Raw genomic sequence first — 26,142 nt, forward strand, 5'->3', positions numbered from 1 at the left:
CATGATGACATCTTGACGTCAAATAAATGTTGAATTGGCATCAAATGCATACAAAGCATGATCAAAATAACATCAAAATGACATCGGCAGAGGTCAAAATCTTGACATCAAATTGACGTTGTCACTTTGACGTCAAATTGACTTTCATTTTTGACCTATTTTGTGACGTAATTTTGACATCAATGTTTGATGTCATTTTGATGTTAAATTGACATCAAATGCCCACTGGGTTGGGCTGTTAGGCCTGTAAATTGGCGTGAATAGAGAAGGTTGTGTGTTTACAAAGCTTGTCCCCAGACTCCAAGCTGTGGAAAAGCAGCATCCGAGGAAGAAGAGTAAACAGGATTAGAAGTTAGAGGAAAGATGGGCTGTTTCTTTACCTGTCAGCTGAACAGAAGGAAACTGCTCAGAGAGACTCTTACTTTTCACATTAAGTACAGGTGCACAAAACCTGATCAAACGGCATTGACTTGTTTGCACTATATTCTGATGAGCTGTATATAACAGGAGATCCTCTGAAGCGTAAAATATGTTGCAGAAATTAAATAGACCAAGTTTAAAATTTGTATTTGAAACAATGGCAAATCTAAACATTGATTTTCTTGTAAGAACTTGGCACTGCAATTATTAAACAATAATGTATCAAAATGTAATCAAATGTGATAAGTCAAGCAAGGATTTTTGCGTGAAAAAAAGTAACAGTATGACAATAGGGCTCAGTAAGGATTCAGTAGCATTAGCTAACAATGAGCAATGGATTTGTTACAGTTTGTGTTAATCTTTGTTGATAAAAAAAATACGGTTCATTGTTAGATGTTAGGTCAGGTCCAACTGTTTCCCCCGAACATTGACGGAATTTTCCGATCCATGTTTTCACTGTTATACTGTAGGGGGCGCTATTACACATCTTCTGAGAGAGTACAGAATCTCTGGATCAAAACACAGGTGAAGAAGAAGCATCAAATATTATTATTATTATTTTTATTTATTTTTATTTTTTACAACATTCGTACTGCCATACGAGGGATATTCAACAAACTGGTGCTGTTTCGTGTTTTTCACCTGCCATCAGGGATATATTCACACCAAGAAAAAGGTATTACTGGTTCAGTCATTTTGTTTGGTGTTTTTAGCCTGTTGTGAGCAGGTTGTTAGCCCCGCTTGACATTTGCGATAATTAAAACGGCTAATCCAAGTAGGGTGCTGTCAAAGCCCTAGAAAATGGTCATGGTTCATTTTAGGTCAAATTAAAACCTCTACATGAATTGCCTACCTGCAGCTTCCCGCCAAGAGCCTAATCCATAATAATGTCCCGGGTTTATTAAAAGACTAAAATGAGGTTAAACATAACAAAAAGCTTCAAAGCCAATGTGTTAGAGGTACTCGTTTGCTATCACAGACTTGCTTGTAAAATAATGGCAAACAATGTTATAAAAGTCATGTTTGTAAAAAGTCTGCATTCTATAGTTTGAATTAGGTTTTTAAAAATTATATTAGGGCTGTCAAACGATTAATCGCGATTAATCGCATCCAAAATAAAAGTTTGTGTTTACATAATGTGGGTGCACTGTGTATGATTATTTATATACAAATACACACACTTGCTTGTATATATTTAAGAAATATTTTCATGTATATACTGTAGGCTATATAGATTTATATAATACTTTATATTATATATAAATATAAATATTTTATAAAGACTATTTTTTTCTTAAATATGCATGCATGTATGTGTGTATTTATATATATACAAAATAATTATACACAGTGCACCCACATATATTATGTAAACACAAACTTTTATTTTGGATGCGATTAATCACGATTAATCGTTTGAAAGCCCTAACTTATATACATTTTTCATATATTTTTAAATTAAAAAAATGTTTTAAGAATTATTCAGTGGCAGTACAAAGTAAAAAGTGAATATGTATGGAGTCTATCTGTGAGTTTCCTCTTTCTCCTGAGAAGAGTCTGGTGGATTCTTTCCCTTTTTTCCTGACAGTTTATGATGTCTCTCCATGCATAGGTGTAGTTTGTCAGGAAAGTGACAGTGCGTGAGTCAGAGCCAAGCTCTTAAGCAGGGATAGAGTGTGGTGATGGACAGAAGATTCACAGAGAATTAAAAAGACAGGGAGCACCCTCTCCCCACAAAGAACTGGAAAAGATGACTGGCAGTCTAGAGGTATCTCTCTCAACCCCCCCCCCCCCCCCCCCCTTTTTGGGACTTTCAAATGGTCCTAATTTGCAAAGACGAATATTTGAAAGCTATTCATAGTCTTCTGAAAACATGCCGTTTGCCGTTTGTCTGCTTGTGTTCTCCTTTTCCCTCATTATTAATCCCTTAACTTTGGGTAACTTCTAAAGAGTTTTGAATATAGTATGATATGATCATGTTATTAATATAATATTGAGTGAATAATATTGAGTGAATGCTCTCTGCACATAGTATACTTTCACTTCAATCTCACTAAAACCCAGCATCACCCCATTCAGTCCAAATATATATATATATTAGCAGGCCAACATGGCTCAGTTCAAACATGTTTATTGAATGAATATATATATATATATATATATATATATATATATATATATATTGTCCATATTGGCCTTCCATTTTCTGATCCCCAATCCCCAATGCTTGCTTTGATAAAAACCAAAAGCTATTGGTTGTATTTTTAAAAGTAGGTGGGCACTTTTCTTTCCCCTCCCCAAACTTCCAGATTCACCAAGAAATATAATTCAGTACAAGAAAGAAAACTCATCAATTGCAATATTTGAAAAAGGACTCAATTAGATCAAATAAATTAGGAGGTTAGGGGGTATTAGGAAATGGGTTGTTATAAGATCTTGACCCATACTCCTTACCAGCAGGTGGCGGTAATGCACCTTAAAGTTGTTTGCCAACCACCATTTAAAAAAAAAAGGCGAAGAACCAAAACTCCTCAAGTAGCTTTTAAAGTTGTACCAGCAAATCCAACAATTGAAATCTGCTGTGATTGTTACAGGTGATATATGTGTATTTGATGCAAAAGTGCTACCTGGAAGAAGTTTAAAATTGTTTGTATTTACATAAAGGATTAAGGCAACCTTTTGAACTTAAAAGTTCATTCCAAGAGTATCTCTCAAATAATACTCTTGTATCTTCGATCTCCATGAACACTCTTTAAGGTAAGCGCAACCCTCAGCTGAACCTGAAGCCATGAACTCAGTTTGAACCAAACTTTGCAATCACCGCTGTTCATCATTTACTCTCAGCTTGTGAATGAAAGAGCCCACCAAATGTGAGTGGATAGATTTGTTTTCTTATTTCCAGGTCATAGTTTTCTTCAGAATCTAGCCTGATTCTTTTTTTAATCTCCTCAAAAAGATGTTCAAAATATCAGAGAATGAGAGACAAGTTTAAGAACGCTATATTTTGGTCTTTTATAATGAACTGTCCTGTGTTTAATCAATATTTGTCACTACTACAGAAGATGTAATGAAGCCTTTGGCTTATTTTTGCCATAACATCATTGATTTACGTCAAATTGTCATCTAAATATTACCTGTGATCCATTACAGTGACATTTCGAATATACATGAATCAGATACAACTTGCGTCAGCACTGGGAAGTAACATGGAAATGGTAAATGTTTTTTTTTTTTCGAACGGTTAGTTGCATGCTGTTTTTAATGTCTTTGTATTACACGTGTTGTTTTGAGAGCTGAGAGAAGTGATGTGTGGTGTGGGACAGTCGGTCATTTTTCTCTCTCATATGCAGTGTTGGCAAGGCCAGTTCATTCTAATGAACTCCAAGTTTGTTTGGATAGTTTTGATTCATTCCAGGGAATTGGTTCATTCAGAAAGAACGATATGTTGTAATGAATTCATATTCATGAAGTCGGATTCATTCTAATGAATCAGTTTTCCTATATTGTTCTCTCTGTCATATGCAGCGTTGGAAAGTCTGATTCATTTTCTTGCATTTCTATTTTTCATGTCGTCCCAAACCCATACGACCTCCATTCATCTTCGGAACACAGTTTAAGATATTTTAGATTCAATCCGAGAGTTTCCTGTCCCTGCATTGAAAATGTATGTAGGGTATGCTGTCCTTGTCCAGAAAGGAAATAAAGACATCATCAAAGTAGTCCATGTGACATCAGTGGGTTAGTTCAAATACATTTTGGTCTAAAAATAACAAAAACTACGACTTTATCCAGCATTGTATTGTCTTCCGGTTCTGTTGTCAAGTTAACTAACCCTTTAATACTGTAGTATTCAAGTGGAGCTCACTGCAGAACCAAATGATGTCCTGCTCCCCCTCTCTGGATGTAATGGGACTCTGTGGACCTAATAGATGGATCTTCTCCTTATCAGGTTTAGGGATAGGGGTAGGGGATAGGGTAAGGTTATAGTGTGGCTGGACCCCCAAGTTCCACCAATTATGTCCAAAGAGGGGGAGCTGGACATCATTTGGTTCAGTGAGCAGCCTCTCGTAGTATTACATGAGGGAAAAAAAAGTATTGGAACACTGACAGCACAGAACTTTTTAAACCTTTCCAAAAAGTAGTATGTAGTGTTAAATGGTAATTTTCATAAAGCATGAAGCGGATTTAAAGATTTGCATTGCATGACAAGGGACATGTCATAAGCCATGGCGGGAACTGACAGAGACACACTATTACAGTTAAAGCACCTTAGTGTCCTCCAGATTATAGCCTACTACATTTCACAACAGCCGGTGCATGAGTCAGCATCATATGTTGTCATATTTTTCAGTAGGGTAAAGAATATGTATTGCATTTATTGCATAATAGCATAAAACATGTTTTTCATTATTTTCAAAGCTTTTGCTAACACTAGATCAAAGCTTTTACATTTGTTTTCCTTGTTTCTTTCCAAACCCATAAAAGAGGAATTTTTCGATGCAACAGAAGATCAATGTCAAAGCATATATTTTCAAGATGATACAATTATCATGAAAAAAACCCTAAACATGAGAATAGGCATAAGTCAGGCTTCAGTATTTTCATTTTCAGCGACTCCAATTATCTCTGTAATACATTTTGACATCCCAGCCCTTAACGTATCTGTATTCATACCCATGTGTATGGGTTCTTTATGGAGATTAATGTATGGAAGTAGTAAGAATGCCTCCTAATCTGTAAATTTCGAAAGCCGCAGTGGAAAACCAGAGACGTGACAAGGTTGAGATAGTAAAATATTCCAGCTACGACACTTGATTAAAGTAATCCTGTTTGTGCAACATGAAAAGAAAAGGTCTGAGCCCTATCTCCCCTATGCAGCTGCCGGCTCTTCAGCGAAACCCACGTCTTATGTCGGAATCAAACGCCATTGAGAACAAACTGATTGCACTGAGCATCAATAACGTGGAATCGTTTAGTTGAAATGAAGCGTGGTTTATGCACTTTGTCATTATTGTGACACCTATGGCACGACGGGTTCTTGACTGGAAATGATTGTTTACAAAATAACACCTTGCTAGTAATGGAAATGAAATTTGTGTGCGTTTCATATTAATTAGGAAGCTGAATAAGCCTCATTTACATTTCAGATTTGTCATAAAGCAGTTCATCTGACTCTCACTGATCCTACAAAATTGTTTCCCTTTCGGTTCACGAGTTGGATTTTAAATTGAATTAGTTAAAATGATGGTTATATGGATTTCTGTGAGTTCAATTTAAAGCTGTGTGTATCTTTGTTTGAAATGGAATTAAGCTATGTGTGGATTTACTGTACATGCAAATTGTGTTCAAATTTATGTGACATCTTCTGTCCTCGGGGCCTATAAGACAGGATTGATAGGCCAGTGTTTTACAACTCTTGTAAAGAAAATAGCGGCATAAAATAAAATGGACTTTATCACATAAGCAATAGGCCATGCTAATGCCTATAGAATCATATTGGTCGTGTTTCTGACTTTTTGCCTTGACCCCATTGAAGGGATCAGTGCTGCTGTATAACATCGGCTGAAGAGATTTATGAGCGTGGGCTTCATTCATTAGCTTCCGGTTGTTAGCGCTAGCTTGTTAGAAACTCTAAAAGCTCCGCTTTATCACTATTAATACAATAACACCAAGAAACATCCAGATCAAATCCTACATGTTCTTTATTATTTCCGTACAGTCCGGAATCATTCAACCAATCATGGACGCTGAAGCAAACAAGTGTTGCGTGCAGAGAAACATGGTGATGTATGGCTCCTCAAAGCTGCTTTGCTCTGTAAATTAAAGCGCTTAATTGCTGCCTTATTGCTCGGTGAAGATGAATAATATTCAGGAGGATTATCATTGGCAGCAGACCGTGAACCAGCCTCCTCATACTGAGCCCAAAACCCCCCTCACACGCTCACTTTCAGAGACACTAGCGCTGATAAAGACGAGTTGGTAATTATGAGATGCATCCTCTTCCTGGAATGCTGGTTTGTGTTTAAAGTTATAGGAATTAGTTGATGTCATGATGATTTCATCTTCATGCACTGTAAAAAATATTGTTGGTTTAACTTAAAAAATGAAGTAACTTGGTTGCCTTAAAATGTTAAGTTCAATGAAATGGAAAAATTGAGTTAATACAATGAAGGAGATTGGTTTAATCATCAGAAACTCAAAATATTATGTTATCTGAACTACTTAAATTATTTAAGTTGATTAGACAAAAGAAAAATGGTTGTGATAACAAATCATGAATATATATATATATATATATATATATATTTTTTTTTACAGTGTGGTTACTCAACTTTAGCATAGTCAGAGGTGTAAAGTCCATGTTCAGAGAGTAAGGCTCAATCCCAATCAATTCCTTGGCCCTACCCCTTGTTTTCAAATTTACCCAATATTCCCTACGAATTGGAACAACCCTTCATGAATCCAATACGTCATCAGTCGTCGGCGATTGCTCTGCTGTTACGGAGTTTTTTTACAGGATTTCTCCATGACAACGACTGACAATCAGCAACTTAACTTCCTTCCTCGAAATGTATGTCTATTCTGATTCGGAAAGGTAATTCATTATACAATTTCTTAATTTTAAATGACTATAGTATTATTATAAGAGTAAATAAAGTGCATGGTGATATCATCTGGTGCTAAATTTAAATGTTTAACCGTTTGCAAAGCCATTTCGCTGGTGTTTTGCGATGTATTCTGTAAACTTTCGAGTGCTTTGTCCTACCACTCAATCTCAACAAGAATTGGGACACGCCACCCAAGGGGTAGGGGCAAGGGGTGAATTGGGATTGAGCCTTAGGCCCCGTTTACACGAAGGGAAAACGCAGATATTTCCCTGCGGATTGGCCTCTCGTTTACACGAAAACCCCATTTTTATCACAGAAAACGATTATTTCTAAAAACTCCGGCCAAAGTGGAAATTTCTCGAAACAGTGGTTGTGTTGTCATGTAAACTGGGAGAAACAGCGTTTTAGGTTCTCTCTTGTTGATTCTGATTGGCTTGGATGGCTTTATGCTTCTCCCTACACTGCCGCCAATAGGTTTGGCATAGATATGATGGCGCTCGATGGCGTATTTATGCGGGTGTGTGAACGATGTTATTTTTGAAAACGGAGAGGGGGAAAATATTTGTTTCGCTAAATACCCGGCTTTGTGTAAACGTGGCTTTAAAGTTCTCCTCAGTATTTTGTTACAAATACCTGGATTTGATAATTAGCACAGTTGTTCAGCCAGGTGATAGAACTAATTAGTGAAATCAACTGGCTGAGTTCATGGGTGGAATAAACATATGGCAGGACTTTTACTTTCTGACCTCTGGACTTTACACCTCTGAGCATAGTTGCTATATAATATTTGATTCGTTACATTAATATCAATAATGTCAAACGACTGACATATGTCAGAATATGCCCCCTAGTACACCTCTGATCACCACCCCTAGTTAAATTGTAAAAAATGACTAGGCCCCAAAGTGGTTTGCCTCTCAACCTCTCAGAGCAATTATCTGACAAAGTTTTGAGTCTTTGCTGTATCGTGTCTACCAGTCAGAATAGCCAACTCCTGGGAGACTTATCCAACAACATGATTGAATGAGAGTAAATTATGAGTGAACGGTGCCATCTCCCTTATGGGCCCTTCTGTTTCAATTTGGCAGATCTCAGGACAAGGATGGAGAGCGATAATGCTGAGCAGTCTCGTTGGTCTCAAACTAAGTTCATCATTTGTCAAGAACACGTACAGACAATTTTTTTTTTCAGTGAATTTGCTACATTCATAAGCCTAGTTTTTGCTACATTCATAAACCATTGATTTTAAAACTAAATCATAAGTTTAAATTATTGTTTTAATGTTGAACATGAGATCGCTCCTGGTTTATATGATGTAAACATTTCAAGCTGTTCCCAACCTGATCTCACGAGAAAATGTAACTACGAGGTGCTGAGATAAAATAAGGTAGTTTTTTTAAATATTGAATTTTCGTTTTTTTAAATATTGAAAATTCGAATTTTTTGTTTCAAGTAATTCATTTTTCTTGTATGTTTTTTTTTTTTTTTTTTGGTAAAAAATAACCCTGCTCAGTGGGATGTAAGCAGTTCATCTGAAAAGGGATGAATCAGATACGAATTAGCACCACCAGTTTGTAGAACCGTAAAAAGATTTTGAAACCTGTATGAAATTGAATGATTTTTAATATGAGCACACACTGTAGTTTCTACAAATGCCAAATAATCCCTTAAATCATGAATGTTGAATATTTGATGAACAAATATTACATTATTTGGTTGACTGCTTTAACACTGGATTATCCTCTTCTGTAACCTAGAGAAATACTGTAGTGGCTAAAAAAAATTAAGTAATAATAATACGGTTCATGTGGCATTATGAAGACAAATAGTATAACCTCATTATATCATGGTGGAAAAGAATATCCTGTTGGTCTTTGTATTACAGATGTGCACTAGTCTGGGTCTAAAGAAAAACTGCATTACTTGCATAAACGTCTTCTTGTGGTAAACAATAGGATGGAAATTAATGCTATTTCTCCCATGGCTACTATCTTTTCTACTCACGTTGCAATAAAATTACCTTTCAAAAAGTTGACAAACTGCAATCTGGGCACTTTTACACAGAACTTATCACATTCACACAAAAAAAAGGGAAAGGAATTAATATAGCCTACCTTTGTTATGCCTGTAGCAAGAACAGCAAGCATTCATTGTGCAACATGTCCATCAGCGCATCTGTTACTTCTAAGATGTGATGTCAAGGGGGCGTGTGGTGTAGTCGCGCTGATTACAGAGTTAAGGCTACAATCGTAATATCAATCTTGGCTCCTGTGAGAAAAAGACATTGATTGGGTGGAACCCACCCAAAGATTAATGACACCACATTCGTAACGTGGCATTTAGTCTTTATTATTGCCAGCAGGCATGGGAGCGTCACACATAAATGTTCTCGCACACACTCACCCAAAGACGCGCAGCATGTGCTAACACTCCTCTAATCCAATATAGCGATCTCCCTGCTCTTGCATCCCAGGGAAAACTGCCTGGCATGACAGGCTCATTTCAAGCAGCTTTTCACCAGTTCCTGAGGGTGTGTGGCCAGTTCAGGGCAGGTCTTACTTGGGGAAATTGTGTTAAATGGACTGTGAGGCCCGGCATTTTGACCTCAATTAATACTGTTCTCCTCAGTGTCTGAAAAGAGCACAACCTCTACCGTCTACGAGCAGGATTTAATCTGTTGTATGTCTCGTTACCTTTGCCAGATCATAACATAATCATATCTCTGGCAAAATAATTTTTTTTTTTTTACACTTCCAGTTCCTCTAATTATGAGCTCTGTGGACTGTGAGCAACTCAACTCAGCATTAGCCACAATTCTGTTAAAAAATGGGAAATCAGTCCCAGCGGGTGTTCAGGGTGTTAATCATTCTCTGTAGGCATTTCAAGATGGTTGGAGACTGTTATAAATCCGGTGTGGTGTTGATTGCTATCCGTTATAGAATATTCCCTAAAATGATATATTCCCTTATAAGGGAAACTCCTGTTGTCATTTACTCACCCTAATGTAGTTCGAAGCTCCAAAATAACTTCTTTTACTGTCTGTTCCACAGAAGTTTGGAATAACATAAGGGTGATTGATACTGTCTACTAGTTACATTATATTGCTTTTATACTATGAATAATGATGGCTCTAGGCTGAATTACTTGCACTGTAAAAAATACAACCGTAATTTTTACGGTAAAACAAAAACGGCAGCTGTGGTTGCCAGAACTTTACCGTTAAAAATACGGTAGGAATGTTAATGGTTTTACAGACTTAACTTAAAATTTACAGTAATAAACCATATTTCATTTTCTGATAAAATATTGATTTACCAACTATTTGAAAAATTGATATCTGTTTTTTACCATTGTAATACACTGACAACCAACAATCATCACAGTGATGAGTTACATGAGCAATGAAAGCAATGACAAGTAGAAATCCATTAGAAAGTTAATACTAATAAAAAGAAGCTGCACAGTGTCATTCAAACAAACATCCTGGTAACACGCATGAAATAAAAAAAAAATGCAATAAACATTTTTTAAACACCGTACATAACTGATTAGAAAAAACAAGAAAACTGAGGAACCGTAGTTATTTCAACAAAAATACATAAAATGTGAAGTGTCACACAGGGAATTGTGGGAATGTTAATTTGCGTTTTTTTTCACTGTAAATTATACTTTTTCACTTTCAAAAACTGTAAATTTAACGGTATTTTACAGTAAAATTATATCACAGTTATTTACCGTATATTGTATGGAAACTTTCTGTTAACCAATTAACAGTTTTTTTTTCTTTTACCGTTAAAATCACGTTTATTTTTTACAGTACTTCTATTGCAAAATGCTTTGGATGAAATTGCTAAATGGATAATTGAAATATAGAATTTTCATTATTTGGTGCACTATCCCTTTAAATTTCAGTGTGTGTGTGTGTGGCTACAGTACTATATTTTGGGGACAAATTTGTACCCAGAAGTGACCAAAATCTCTAAATACCTAGGGATGTCCTCATTAGTAAATATCGTATTAAAAATAAAGTAATTATTATTTTTTTTTTTTAAATATGTAAAAATGCTGAACATTTTGTGTAATGGGTCGGTTTAGTGGTAGGGTTAGTGTAAGGGGATAAAATACAGTTTGTACAGTATAAAAACCATTACATATATGGAATGTCCCCATTTAGATAGCTAAGTAAACATGTACGTGTGTGTGTGTGTGTGTGTGTGTGTGTGTGTGTGTGTGTGTGTGAAAGCACTAAGCCTGGGGCTCTTATGTTGTGCCCTGAATCATGACTAACACTTAACACGTCTGGCATTAGTGCCATACTAAGAAGCCATGACCACCATTTGAAATTTTCCAAATGACTAACCAGAATTCTAGCAAACATTCATCTCTTCAAATCCTCTTTATACAGGGGCAAATGCAGAGATGTGTGCAAGAGCATTCTGTAGCCAACTTGTCAACAGCTTTAATACATTAGCACAGAGAAATAGCCGTCTGTATGTGAGAGAGACGTGTGACAGAGAAATGTATAAAACATGGTGTGTGTATTGTCATTTCCCAGCTTATCATTTCAGAAACCAAATGTGTTTTGCATCACTATTGAGAGGATAACAATTCAGCATTTTTTCACTGCTCATTTTTAGTATATCCTCCAATTGTATAGTGATAGTATTTATCTTGTCTCCCACTTTTTTTCCCCCACTGTTTTAAAAAGAACCAGCTATAGGCCAATAAAAGTATTATAAAACTTGTGCTTTTAACATTTCAAAAGTTTGGGGTTATTGAGTTAAGTCTTATACTCAATAACGATGTATTTAATTGATTAAATATATAGGGTTATATTGTGAAATATTTTAACAATTGTTTTATGTTTTAATTTATTTCAAAATGTAAAAAAGCTGAATATCCAGCATCATTAGTCTTCAGTCACATGATCCTTCAGAAATCATTCTGATGCTGATTTGGTGCCCAAGAAATATACTGATTATGAAATTGGTTGTGCTCTGTTCAATATTTTTTTGTGGAAACTGGGATTATTCAGGAATCTGATGAATAGCAACTTACTTAGATTAGGATTTATTTAAAATAGAAATCTTTTGTGACATTATAAACTTACACTCTAAAAAATGCTGGGTTGTTTTAACCCAATTTTGGATCAAATATGGAAAAACCCAGCCATTGGGTTACATTTTCAAATTGCATTTTTAACCAATGTTTGAGTTTGTCGATATTTGACCTAAAATTGGGTTAAAACAACCCAGCATTTTTTAGAGTGTATGAATACTGTCATTTTTGGTCAATTTATTTTATCCTTGCTAATTATTATACCGATTATATGCTTTATATACTATTCTCCAGCCACAGTATTGTCATATACTGTCATCGTCATTTGTCATATTCCGAGTTAGTGATTTGCGATTATTCATGTTATAATACATTTCAACCCAGATAAACTGGAGAATGCTCATCGACTGTGAAACTGACTGGTTTTTCTTGCTTCTCGAGTCAGAGGGACTCGCAGACTGACAGCTCAGTGGGCAGAAGAGTGAAGTCACCTCTCATACTTGATGAAGACAAATGATCTCTGCATAACACTCTTACCTCGTGGATCAAATATAAAGAAATGTGACGCTGACAAATGGCTCTGACTGAAATGTGTCACTTGATTGAATGGTTCCGTGTTCATTTTCTCATCTCACCCACTCAGAACTGCATTACCATTCATACAGTTGCTCATAAAGCAATTTGCATCCGCCTAATTTGTGCAAATGGAGTGGGAATTGTTGGGGATGAAAGACTAAAGAAAAAATAAATAAAAACAGAATTTTGTGTCTTATCAACTTAATCAAGGCCGTGTCATATTAGTGTTTCCATCTTGTCCCTTGTAGATGCCGGAAGATGGAATTAGCCTGTTTTGTGTTGCAAGGATTCTCTGCACCACCTCAATGTATTTGCCACAATACAATCCAGGGATTCTCTCAGACGTACAAAGTTATTCGATTTCTTCTCCCCCTTCATAATGTATAGTTGGCACCAATTTAACAAGTGCTAACTTGATAGGCTACATTTAGATGGCTCTCAGTGCAGCAATCCTCCCTCTGGCTACGATGGTGTGTGGACTGGTGAGGCAGTAAATGCTGTTTAAGCATCACTGAGCAAATATATCCAACCAAGTCATAGATGTTTTGTTCAAGGAAATACAATCTGTGGCCCTCTAGCAAATAACAGAGTGAAAATCAGAATAACCAGAATTGGATTTGCGATGCCAGAAATGTCTCTGGGTAGACATTTTTTGTCGTTCATTTTGTTGAAACCATCTACAGGAGTAGTACAGTATATGGAGATAACTTGAAGATAGAAGCTATTTGAAGGCTTTTCTTTGGCTCGGATTAGTTGGTTTGTATGCCTAACTTCAAAAGTAGGTCTATTTGATATAATTTAGATGCCATTGAGGCCTTCCAAACATCGGAACTAGTGTATATGCTGTTTATACTGTGTATGGTGTGTTGATTTAATATGGTTCAGAGATTTCGAATAGTGTGGATATATAGCCTATGGAGTCGCTTGCATCTCGAGCAGGGGCGTTTCCTCTGAGGAGGCAAGAAAGGCAGTCACTCACAAATTGGATAAGAAAATAATCCATATTACAGAAATAAATCGCACTATGATTGGTTTGCACGATTAAATCCCACCTCTTGTTTTCGTGCACTTCTGAGAATCAGTCTGACATTAATGGAAAGACTTACTAAGTAAACAACTCACCCACTTATCACAGCTTAATGTCATGTCAAAATGAAACTTTAAATGGCCTGAAAACATGATTATGTGGGGTTTTAGTGAGCAATCAACCTGGGGAAATTAAAGGTACATTGATCGTGCATGTGACCAGTTTTACAGATCAATTGATGATTCGAACATCAGTTGAATGTTAAAAAGAATAGCTGGACATCAGTTCACAGGTAACACTTGGTTTTAAATAACATAATATTTATTACATTGTTAATGTAAAAATACTTAATGCTAATACTAATGTATTAATACAATACATTGTTAAAGGAGTAGTTCACTTTTAATAAAACTTTTGCTGATAATTTACTCACCCCCATGTCATTCAAGATGTCCATGTCATTCTTTCTTCAGTCGAAAAGAAATGAAGGTTTTTGATGAAAACATTCCAGGATTTTCTCCATATAATGGACTTCAATAGGAACCAAACGGTTTAAGGTCTAAAAGACAGTTTCAGTGCAAACTGCAAACTGTTCAAAGAGCTTTAAATGATTCCAGACAATGAATAAGGGTCTTATCAAGCGAAACGATCACTCATTTAATAAAAAAAAACAAAACAAAGTATAAGTTTTATAAGCTCAACTGGTCACCTTGCTCTGTTCTGTGATGCATTTTGATAAACGAGTTCAAACAGGAGAGTCACGAATGTGCATCACAGAACAGAGCAAGGCGACCATTTGAGCTTATAAAACTTAAACTTTGTTTTTTGGACCTTGAACTGTTTGGTTCCCATTGAAGTCCATTATATGGAGAAAAATCCTGGAATGTTTTCATCAAAAACATTCATTTCTTTTCGACAGACATGGGGGTGAATAAATTATCTGCAAAAGTTTTTTTTTTAAGTGAACTACTCCTTTAATGTATTAATACAATGTCTCTCTTTTTTTAATGTAATGTTTATTTAACCAGGAAAATATAACAACCTTAAGTATTACTGGGACATGAAATACAAGAGGTGGTTATATAAATATATATTTCATGTCCCAGTTACACTTAACGTTGTCATATTTTCCTGGTTAATAAATATATATTTCAACACATTATAAAACACATTTAAGAAAACTGTGAGGACTTTGCATCCTCATTTCAGGACACCATTGCACGCCCCTTATCTCAAGTGTATGTAAGCATGCGCGCTTGTCTATTGTTTTATGTCTGACTGACAGCGGCCATTCTTGCACGTGCTTGTACTGTATATAGCTGTGTTCGTTTGGTGGAACTGATGTCCACTGACAGATACATCGCTTTGTTGCTCTCAAAATGATTTATTACATGACGCAAATCAGCCAGAGATCCCTGGAAATGATTTTGCCTTCCATTATTTGTTTTAATCCCTTGCGGTTTCAATCAATATGCATTGAGCGTGTTTGGTGCTGTGAGATTACATATTCAAATGATGGAAAAATTTCGACCTATAAAACAAGCACCTACCAGCTTCACAATAAAGATGTGCATTACATCATGGCAAAGACACTTAAACAGGCCTGAGACTAATGTCAAAAACGGGCCATCTCGGCCAGGCTATTTAGCCTAAGGCAGATGGCACATGGCATGGATGTGGCGACTTTGCTGGAAAGTGCCTCCTCAGAGCTATTCCCACCTGCTCATGGCACACACTTGCAGAGAAATGGCAGTCCCGAACACAGTTATGTTGGTATTTAAAACTATATGACTACTTTGCAAGTGTTTTTTTTTAAATTTTCATTCAGCAACATCCTTGCAATTGCATAGAAACACTTTTAGTTGTAGCAGCAAGTTTTGCCAAACAAGAAATGTAGGGCGAGACTGGGTAATATAATTTGTGTCTTGGTAAAAGTGATCCATTACATTGTATTATTTAGAATATTTTTTGTGTCTTATTTGTTACCCAGACAGCAACATGGTGTAGGCCCAGATCCGGCCCACATCTGGTACATTGAATCCACATAAAAGATGTGGCCCGGATCTGGGCCGACACAATGTTGCTATCTGGGTAATGAGATATTTGTGAACACATTACTGTTTTTAGATTTGTGGATTAAAAATTTGTAGATGGTTTTTATTGTGAAGTGAAAAGATAAAATTAGATAAAATAAAAAATGAGTTGGCACAGAAGGCCCTGACTGCCATGTTGTTAATAGTGATACTTTTGTATTTAACATTATTCAATAATGCCAATAAAGGTACATTTCAGACAGGGTTACCACGTCTGCGTAACAAAGCTAGTCCAATGGCCAATCATAAAATAGCCCAAAACTCAAAATATGCCATATATACCTAAAGTACATATTTTATAGTCACTGTCTGTTATGCAAATTGAAAACAACTATTTCATAGGACTCTCTGCCAGTGGTCCATTTTAATATTTAGTACAGTTTTATTCCAGTGTTGCTAAGTAAAACTTGTATGTAAAGAGTTATGGTCATTGAGTTCATTCTAATTTGTCTGTTTGTATTCTGTACATGGCAAAGATTGTCAGAAGTGTTGCACTTCACTAAAAATCAAATGAAATGTTACACTCATAAAGTGATACTGAATTGAAATTACTTTGTTGGCAAGCCTAACTATAAGGTAAGAGTCTAATTCTCTAATCTATCGCCTTTTTGCATTCGAGATTGATTCAATAAACCATGTTTTGCATTTGTATTTTAATTGTTGTTTTGCAAACAGCTGCAGATAATATGATAGGCAACAATGCTCTCTAAATTTGATTCATATGATTCATGTTCCTGCCGGCTGAGTTATAACCCTCTCGCAAATTAAGAGGTCTAATTAAGCTAATAGCATTAGCATTCGTACACTACCACAATGACTTGATGAGCTATACTTATTCTTTTACATTAATGGGTGGCACGTAGTGCAGGTTGACACAATTTACAGAGCGAAATGCACGGCACATCTAGTCAGATGAATATATTGGCCTAACGAGTGGCATCAGAACGCGCTCAGTGTTGATTAGGCCACATAAGTCTTAAAGGGATACTTCACTTTTTTTTGGAAATAGGCTCATTTTACAACTCCCTCAGAGTTAAATAGTTGAGTTTTGTCGTTTTCTAATCCATTCAGCCGATTTTCTGATATTTAGAAGAATATCAGTAACCAGACAGTTTCTGGTCTCATTGACTTCAAATATCAGAAAATCAGCTGAATGGATTTGAAAATGGTAAAACCCAACTGTTTAACTCTGGGGGGCTTGTAAAATGAGCCTATTTCCAAAAAAAAAAGTGGAGTATCCCTTTAAAGGAGTATGTGGCTGCAAGCCATTGCCCCCATTATGTCTTGCAAATACATAGTTTGAGTACTCTGGTGAGGGTGCATGTCTTGCGATGGCTTTCTCGGTTCACTCACACGCCCCCACCTGCCGAGAGAATCATCATTTGGCTTGTGCCTATCAGAGCCCACTGTCACAATGCTCTGACTTTTTGCCTCAGGTGCCTTCAAAACATTCGCCGCTTCAGTGTCTTTTGCCACGAGAAGGTTCTTATAGGAAAGCCGGTGGGCTAGTGGCACCTGGCGCATGAATTCGGTTCACACTGCGCGCAACCAAGCCTTTCAGCCTCATTGTATTCGCTTTCTTAACACCCTCCTAACGTCGTCCCATTAACATCAGGCGGGTCACATGGCCACCGAAGCGTTTGGTTGTGTCTTTCAGAGGTGAATGGTATCTGCCCACCACTCCTGCTTTCTCTCGGCATGCACATGTGGGAGGGTTGGAGGCCTGCTGTCCGTATGAAAGACCAGGGCAGCCAGGTTTATAAATAAAACTGACAGTGTGCACCTTGCCCAACCATGACCGGAATGTTTAAAGCTTAGCAGCTCTAGAAAGAGAGAATGAGACTTAGGGATGGCTGAAGTCAGGGTGGTGGGGTATTTAGAGGCTCCTGTCAGCGGCGTCGAATGAAAATGGGCGGCATTAAAAGGATTTTTGTTCCTCCATTGAAAGTCTACTTACCCAAGACTTCACGCTTCAAAACATTCATAAAGAAGTTGAATCCAAGTCCTCTGAAGAGATACGATCACTTCCTATGATGGAAAGATTTAATTTAGGCTTTTATTCTGTAAACATTGATCAGAGAACATTCAACATCACTCAAATATGGTAAATGAAATCTCAACCATACCTGCTTGGCACGTGAAAACAAACCTCAAACTGCTGGCGCGACATTCAAGAACAGTCTCACTGGTTCTCGCGGAAGTTCAAACGTGTAACACACGAGAATGGACAATTGGTTCTTTCGCGTCATGCATTTTTACAAAATTTGAATGTTCTACAACTATGCACATTCGCTGATCAATGTTTCTATGTTAATAAAAGCCTAAATTAAATGTTTTCATTATATCGCCTCTTCAGAAGACTCGAATTGGACCACTCAATTCATATAGATTTATTTTACGATCTCTTTATAAATGTTTTGGGTGAATAGACTTTCAATAGAGGGACAGAAATCCCTTAGATAAAAATAAAAAGTAGGCTATATTCATTTAAAGGAGCTGTATGCAAGAAATGTATTTAAATTAATCATAAAATGGCCCTGATATGTCACTAGACATTAAAACATGTTCATTTCAAATACTTATATCACTGACAACAGTAGTCCGGCCAGGATATTGTCATTTCCTATTGTCAAAAGTGTAGTTGTTGATGTTGTCATGTTGTGTGTTGTTCGGATGCGCCACCCTCCACTGATCTACCAATCACGGAGACAGTAGTGTTGCGGCATTCGGGTTGCCAGCTCTTTTCTAGTTACCACAGCTGCAGATACAGACGTGTCGGAATCAGATAAAAAATGTCTAACGTTGCGAAACTAAAAAAACCTTGATATGAATCCGAAATACTTTGTGACAAAGTCCGGAATAAATAAAGGATCTGTTTAAAAGATGCCTTTGGAAAAAAAAAAAAACTGACTGTGACTCATCACTTGCCATTGGAAGCTTCTTGTAGCAGCCTACGTTCTTGCTGGAACCTGCAGCATATCTGGCAACCTCGAGTCAAGGGGGAAGGGAGAATTACTCTACAGTAATTTGAAAGTGATAATGACATGAGATAATTTATGACAGAATGTTCAACTTTGGGTGAACTAACCTTTTAAATAAGGGCAAGTTCATTTTTAATCCACTCTCTCTCTCTTCAGCATGTGACCGATTTCCCCCATCACGTACAACTAGCGGTAGGCGGCGAGACGTTTGATCTGAGGGTGGAGCAAAATAAATAAGTAAATGTCTCGATTGCACCGATCAATATTTACCAGATTCCCACCTCAACCTTTGCCTCTTTTCTGAAGTGTGTGGGAGAGAGAGTGATCAACAGCTGAATTGAATCTGCCGTCCAAGTATGATCTATCCAGGAAGTCACAACCGAGAAGATACGCTGTCGCTGCCTTTGACATACACACTCTTTCACACACACAAACGGACAGGTACACACCTATGGAATGACCCAGGGGAGATATAGCCTTGCTTCACGGAGGCGATAAACGTGGGCACATTAGGAATTGAATCTTTGTTTTGAACCTGAGCCCTGGCCCTGGCTGTTTTTGTTGTGACATCTGGAGGGCGATGGAGATAAGCTATCAATCAAAGTCAAGCGTCACTCCTTTTAAAGACTACCTGAGACCAGAAAAACACACACATATGCGCACACACAGGGAGAGAGAGAGACATTTCAACAATTTTACGCTGTTGGCTGAAAGGTGACCGTTAGCATTTAGCAATAGCATTTAGACAACTGAGATGAGCATTTGCTTTGAGCAAGGGTAAAAGAGCAAATACAAGCCTGCTTATTCACTTTACTGAATAAGGTTGCTGAATTGCTTTAGCAATCATGTGAAAAGTATTTAGGCTACTTTCTACTTTTCATCTTCAGCTGAATTTTTTTTTTCTTCTGAATGATTCGTGCTTTGAAGTAATCCCTTTCCACTGCTAAGGCACCCATCTCAGAAACTCCTTGTACAATTATATGATGGCTGGTTTGCTTTTCCCTTTTGCTATTACAAAAAGATTCGACTGAATTAAAAGCTAATATTGTCTTATCATTATAAGCAGTCAGATTCATTCACAAAAATATTCAAACCTAGTTTGATTTGCTTCTATAAGGCGTCTTGCTAGGTGCCTGTCTGACTAAAGGAATCCTGAATTGAAAACGCCACCGGGACAATGATTTGCTGGCGCACACAAGAATGTTGGTATCTTTTATGGTTGAACTTTATTTTACAGTACTTGTACTTAAAGTCAAGCTCAAAAGTTTACATGGCTACCCCTTAATTTTTCCCGATTTTGTTTAAATGTCAATTTGTTTCATTTAGTACTGCTTTTCGGCAAACCAGCAGTCATATAAATGTTCAGCCGTATTCATCTGATGGTCAGGGATGAGGGAAGCCAATCCAGCGATTTATTTATTTTATTTTTATTTTTTTTTTAAGAGTAAAAAGTGGCAATTTATCTCGTGTTGACCCCTACTGTTGAGTTAAGACAGGTTTAATGAATTAATACATTAGACTCACCATTTAAAAGATGACCTTTTCTTGCTTTGGCTGGTCTGAACTCTTCAACTATCTTGAAATAATCCAATTTGCAACAGATTTGGTGCTGAATTAAAAGTTGGGCCAATCCATTCAAACGATTTTGCTATGTTTACAAGCACCTTTTGATTCAATCGAACTGAATTAATTCCAATTTAAACTTCATTACGCTATCTACGTCATTGCACATGTCCAGTTCTTTCAGTTTCGGTTTTCAATCAGATGGAGTGTTTACACGTCCTCTCGATCGGATTAGAAAAGGAGTAAGCCACCCCTTTCAATCTGATTGAAATTTAATTCGGATCGAATTCAATCGGATCGATTAAGGTGTTTACATGAAGGCATTTCAGTCCGATTGAGCCATCAATCCGTTTACTAACGGTTTATTTGGTTGCATGAAATGTGTCGATCACAGACAGGTCTTCACAAGTTCGAGGAACCCATCCTCATCATGGTATGGCGCCCTCTAGTGTCTGGCGCCCTGGGAAATTGCTCAGTTTGCCCAACGCTTTTGCTGGCCCTGCTGATGGTCTGACTCTGACTCATGGTTGCTCATGGTTTACTCTGAATACTCGTAGTTTTCACCATATCAGAGCTGATCTGTTTGGCTAAAATCACCCAGGGTAAATAGTCCTACAGACATATCATCTAAGCAGATGAGCCATATCTTAGCATATCCAACATAGCGGCCAGTATTAGGATCTAAGGATGAATGATGACCTAAAAATTCCTGCCAAATTGAACTAACAATAATTAATTTTTAATGAAAAATTAAATGTGAAATAATCCATACTGTTAAAAAAATAGATCAATAGATAAATAAACCTTTTTCAACCTAAGTGTATGACTTGAGAATTATTTATATTATTTAGAATTGTGTATTCTATTCTATTTTATCTGTCAGCACTTTAATCTGGACTAAAACCCCACCTGACTACAAACCTGACCGCTAAGCATTCCATATGAAATATATGCAAGCAAAAACAGCTGCAGCTTTACCTCATTCCTAGAGTCCGGGAACTTCATCTCTCCTCCATCTGAGGTTTGCAGTTCCCTGGAAGAGCTGTGTTTTTTAGGCCAGCCTCCAAACTATGTTTAACTTATCACTGCCTAAAAGTTACAGCACCTGTTCTAAAAGAGGAAGCAAACTTTCATTTCCCGAGCCCCAGAGGCCACCGGTCCTTTATAAGATTTGCTAGGATCCTTGAAGAGCGCGCCGCTTCCATCTCTCACCCTCCAGGGGTGCTGCTCCATTCCACCTCGCTCCACACTCCTCCTCCCCATGTGTCAGCTGATTATAACACACTCAGAGTCTTAGGCAACACATTATTGTACTCGTAAAGACATGGGGACATGCTCCAATAAGTCCTCAGTTGGGAAACACAGCCTCTTTTGCATATTAATGACCTGGGGGTCAGTTTCTTAAGATTGCGTTCATGAGGAGGTGAAATAAATGAGAGGGAAAAGACAAATTTGGCCCAGCAGTGGAATTAAGAAAAAAAAGGGAGCATATGCAGTTGTGTCCAGGACCCAGGGTCCAACATTTAACTTTTTTATCACACCTGCCAATGGTGGATGAAATGAGAGAATTTACTGGCCATAAATACTTCTTACTGACCATGAAATAATATTTTTATTATTATGATTTTATTTTTATTTTATTATTTTTATTTTATTTTTATTACATTTTTATTTGTATCCATTGTTACACTCTAAAAAATAATCATATACCACTGTTCAGGGTCAGTAAGTTAAATAAAATTTAATAGTTTAATATATATATATATATATATATATATATATATATATATATATATATATATATATATTAGATATTATTATTAGTTTATTATTATTATATATTATTATTATTTTTCCTCAAAAAACTTAATTTGAAGAGTTCAGATGCAAAAGCCTCTAAATGCCATTTGAAATTTTCTTCTTTAATGATGATTTTTATCAAACTTGTATATTTAAGTTCAGTAATTTCACTTAAATAACAATTAATAGGTAATTATCATTGCCATTTAAGTGAAATCACTGAACTTAAATATACAAGCTTGATAAAAATGATCAATCTAGAAGAAAATTTCAAATGGCATTTAGAGGCTTTTGCATCTGAACTCTTCATTTCTTTTCCACTGAAGAAAGAAAGACATGAACATCTTGGATGGCATTTGGGTGAGTAAATTATCAGGAAATTTTCATTTTGAGGTGAACTGATCCTTTAACCCGTTAAAAACGGACACCCCTGGTACCAGGGGGGCAACTGGGCTTAATATCTAATATAAAGAAATGTTTCTTGAGCACAAAATCAATTCATTGATTTCTGTAGGATCATGTGACACTGATGACTGGAGTAATGGCTGATGAATGACAGCTTTGCCATCACTGAAATAAAGATTACTTCAAATAGTTGTTCTAATTTGCAGTGATAATATTCATAATATTACTGTTATGACTCTATTGGTTTTATCAAATAAAAGCAGCCTTGGTGAGCCTAAGAGAGGTTCTTTTCAATCCTGTGTGTGTTTAATCAGGGGGTTTATGGGAAAAGAACAGGGGCATTTAAGGATGTATTCTTGAATTCCAGGCATGAGATAATTTAGATGATTGACACGATACTGTAGCATGGTCATATACTCTTTCCATAAAAGGGTAACTGTATCTCTGGTTCCTTTTGTGTTGTGGCTTTGTGAATAACTCATACATCAGGTTCCCTTCCAGTGAGGATAGACACCAACCACTTAAAACAACAGAAGTGGATAATAATACACATTATATCCCGACAGCTCTTCCGATGACAAAAGACTTAATGAACTCCATGAACGCCTTGAGTACCCTCCCTGGAGATAGGGCCAGTCCCGAGTTCACAAGAAAAGGCTTGGGAAGAGGAGGGAACATCTTAAAATACCAGTGTAGCTCTCGCACAGTTGAACTAGGAAATATCCAAATGACTCCGTCTCCATTGCCGAGAGTTGGGTACAGCCTCGGCATAATAGCTAAATGTCAATGTGGAGTGCTAATGCTCACACAATTGAGCAGCTCTCCTGTGAGACCTGATTATGAGACGGTGAGAAGGCAGATAGCCTACTCATGCCATAATAACGGGATAAGTCATATTTGAATGTTCTCATTATCTTTTACTAAGAGGAAAGGAGTGGCTGTACCCAACTCTCAGCAATGGTGATGATTTGGATATTCCAGGGTAAAAGGGACAGCGAAAGCAATTTGTGAGGCATCATACCTGTTTCTGAGTCAGACAGTCAGAGTGTGATAGTTGTACCATATGCCAGTTTCACACTTTGCTTAAGAAGTGATCTTTCAGCCTGATTCCTGCTTGCTTAAAGCTGCAGTCTGGCGTTTTTCCTCTTTGTCGCCATCTCTGTTCGAAATCTGCAATTGCAGTCATTCGCGGAATTATCAACTTTACGTGAGTTCAACACCCTCGACACAGCACTGCATGGATGAACACAATGTTTGAGGAGAGTGTGCTGTGTCAATTACCCTGCCGGTGTGGATACTGGCTTTCAGAATCACAGATTATTCTTTTCACTATGACCAACATAAGAATTTTCACCAGAAAATGTCATCTGAACAAGTAAAAAATCCACTTTTGTTCTGGTTCTGACATTGCAGTAAATCGCTTATTAGTTATCATATTACACAAAACTGTGCAAATTATACTTAGTTCGCAAATTGTTAATGTTAACAACGTAAGCAAGCATTGTGTGACTACATGTATTGCCCATCCAATATGTATCCTTGTTTTCGCACGGGTCCGGTTGCAGTCTCTTTTTTTCTGTAGCCACTCTGAAGTCCGAACGAAGTCTTTTGCATTTTACAGCGGGTGAATCTGTTGTCTCTGGAGATTGTTGTTTGACCCTCTCTAGTTCAAACATCAAATTGATACATTTAATTAAAACAAGTGCTGTGAGAAAAGGCAATAAATCTCCACCTCCAGCATCCTCACACGCAATATAGCCGACTAGCCGAGACTCCTTCTTTATGTGTAGAGATGTGACGTAATGACGCAAAGACATGCTCGAATCCCGCTTTGAATCGAGCTAAGGCAAGCACAGAGTTTTGAACACTGGCTGGTTATGTATTTTCTCAAATATGTATTTTGGATCATTTTTAACCCAAAAACGCTTCGGACTGTAGCTTTAAGCACTTTCCAAGTATATTTCCAAGTATACAAATATACATGGTTCAGTTACAATAGACAGCGTAAGACCTTATTTACAGTGTAAAATGGAATTGTAATGTACACACCGTAAATTGTACTTGATAATTTGATTAAAATGCTATTCATGAGTCAAAAGCACTGGTGGTCTCGGGTAAAAGCTATTAGAAGTGTGCATGGGCCAAAATGAACACTTTCTAAACGTGAATAAAATGTGCTAACTTTGTTAGGAACTGAAGAAGTCAGTAAAGTCCAGCCCATTCTCATCCCAAGGCGTCATCTAACTGACGCCTTGGGAAGCATTTTGACCATGCTTCAATATCTGACGCTTTAGGCTCCCTTTAGCGTCAGTTAGTTGACGCCCTAGGATCACGTCTAACCCTTACCCTACCGCAGACTTAAACCTATAGCCTACCCGCGTCATCTAACTGACGCTTTACCTTTAGCATCAGTTAGATGATGCCCTGGGATTGCGTCATGTAAGTGACGCTCAAGGGTGCGTAAAGCGACAGATATTGAAGCATGGTCAAAATTGTCAGTTAGATGATGCCTTGGGATGAGAATGTGTTGCAAAGTCATGTTACTTGGCCTCAACATATATACAGTATATGTTCAGGCCAAGTAACCCTAACCCATGTAAAATGTGAAGGTTTTATTATGGGCGGGTAAGTTTTGTCATCCACCAGTGGTGTGGACTTGTGGAGGCTATAGCTAGCACTGGTAGTGAAGAGAGTACATTATAAACCTGAAAAGAAGAGTGATAAGATCCCAGTTGTGTTAGTTAGAGCACTGCAGTGAATGGAGCCAGGGGCTAAAGGTGAGGATGCACAGCAATGTTCATGATCAACATCATTTCCAAAACTGCTGGCTCCAGTCAGTCAAAGGAGAGTTTAGAACTTGCTGTAACAGTTCACTCAGACTCTTGGAAGCAAGAGTTACTCTCAGTAGACCCGAGTGTTAAAGCATATTGGGTTTTACATAAAAATTGTAATAAATAAATAAAAAAAAAAAACATGTGGAATAGTGCACAGCTTTTGGCCAGAAACATGGCCTGGCTGGTGATGCATACTCTAACCCCCATCGTCTCATTATTTTCTGTAGTTGTTCTACTTTTCTATTTGGAAAGAGCCAAATAATAATTAAAACTATAGCTTTTTACATTTTATGAAGATCTTGTAAGATGGGTCAAGCCACTTTCGTGATGCAAAGGTGTTGCTATTTTGGTTCCTAGGTATCCTGCTCTCATTTACTGTAATTCAACGAATTATTGTTTTTGTTTTTTTGCACATTTTGAAAAAAAAAAAAACGCATAATGGATTTACTTTTTATGATTTTTCATTTTTTGGGTGAGCTATCCTTTTAATACGCGAAAGTAATAGTAATATATAAAAAGTTGTCTACCAAATAGGGCTCACGTGACGTTTTTCTTTCCACCACCACTTCCTTATAATTTCCTGTCCTATATCTACTGCTCTCTGAAATAGTTAGATGTATTCTAAGTCATTTATACACCCGTCATGTGTCGGGTATGTAAACCTCCGTAAACTGAGTTGGACAATGTCATCATGGGCCAAAAAACTGTTACTGTCCATATCATGTGGTTACCATCTGTGCCTCTCTCTCCTGTGAATCTTCTCGCTGTTTTCAGCAA

General features: G+C 37.1%; 1 protein-coding gene across 2 annotated transcripts in view; it reads left to right on the forward strand.

The window, feature by feature from the left end:
• Nucleotides 1-2,953: 2,953 nt before the first annotated feature.
• The window catches only part of cntn4 (contactin 4), a 195,043-nt gene continuing 171,854 nt past the window's right edge, over nt 2,954-26,142 (forward strand). For both annotated transcript variants that reach the window (XM_039649158.2, XM_089134388.1), the window contains exon 1: nt 2,954-3,177. The gene's annotated coding sequence lies outside the window, so the exon portion shown is untranslated. The remainder of the gene's footprint in view (nt 3,178-26,142) is intronic.

Source organism: Pimephales promelas, chromosome 8, assembly GCF_988280905.1.
Source record: "Pimephales promelas chromosome 8, fPimPro1.hap1.1, whole genome shotgun sequence".
NCBI classification, from domain to species: Eukaryota; Metazoa; Chordata; class Actinopteri; order Cypriniformes; family Leuciscidae; genus Pimephales; species Pimephales promelas.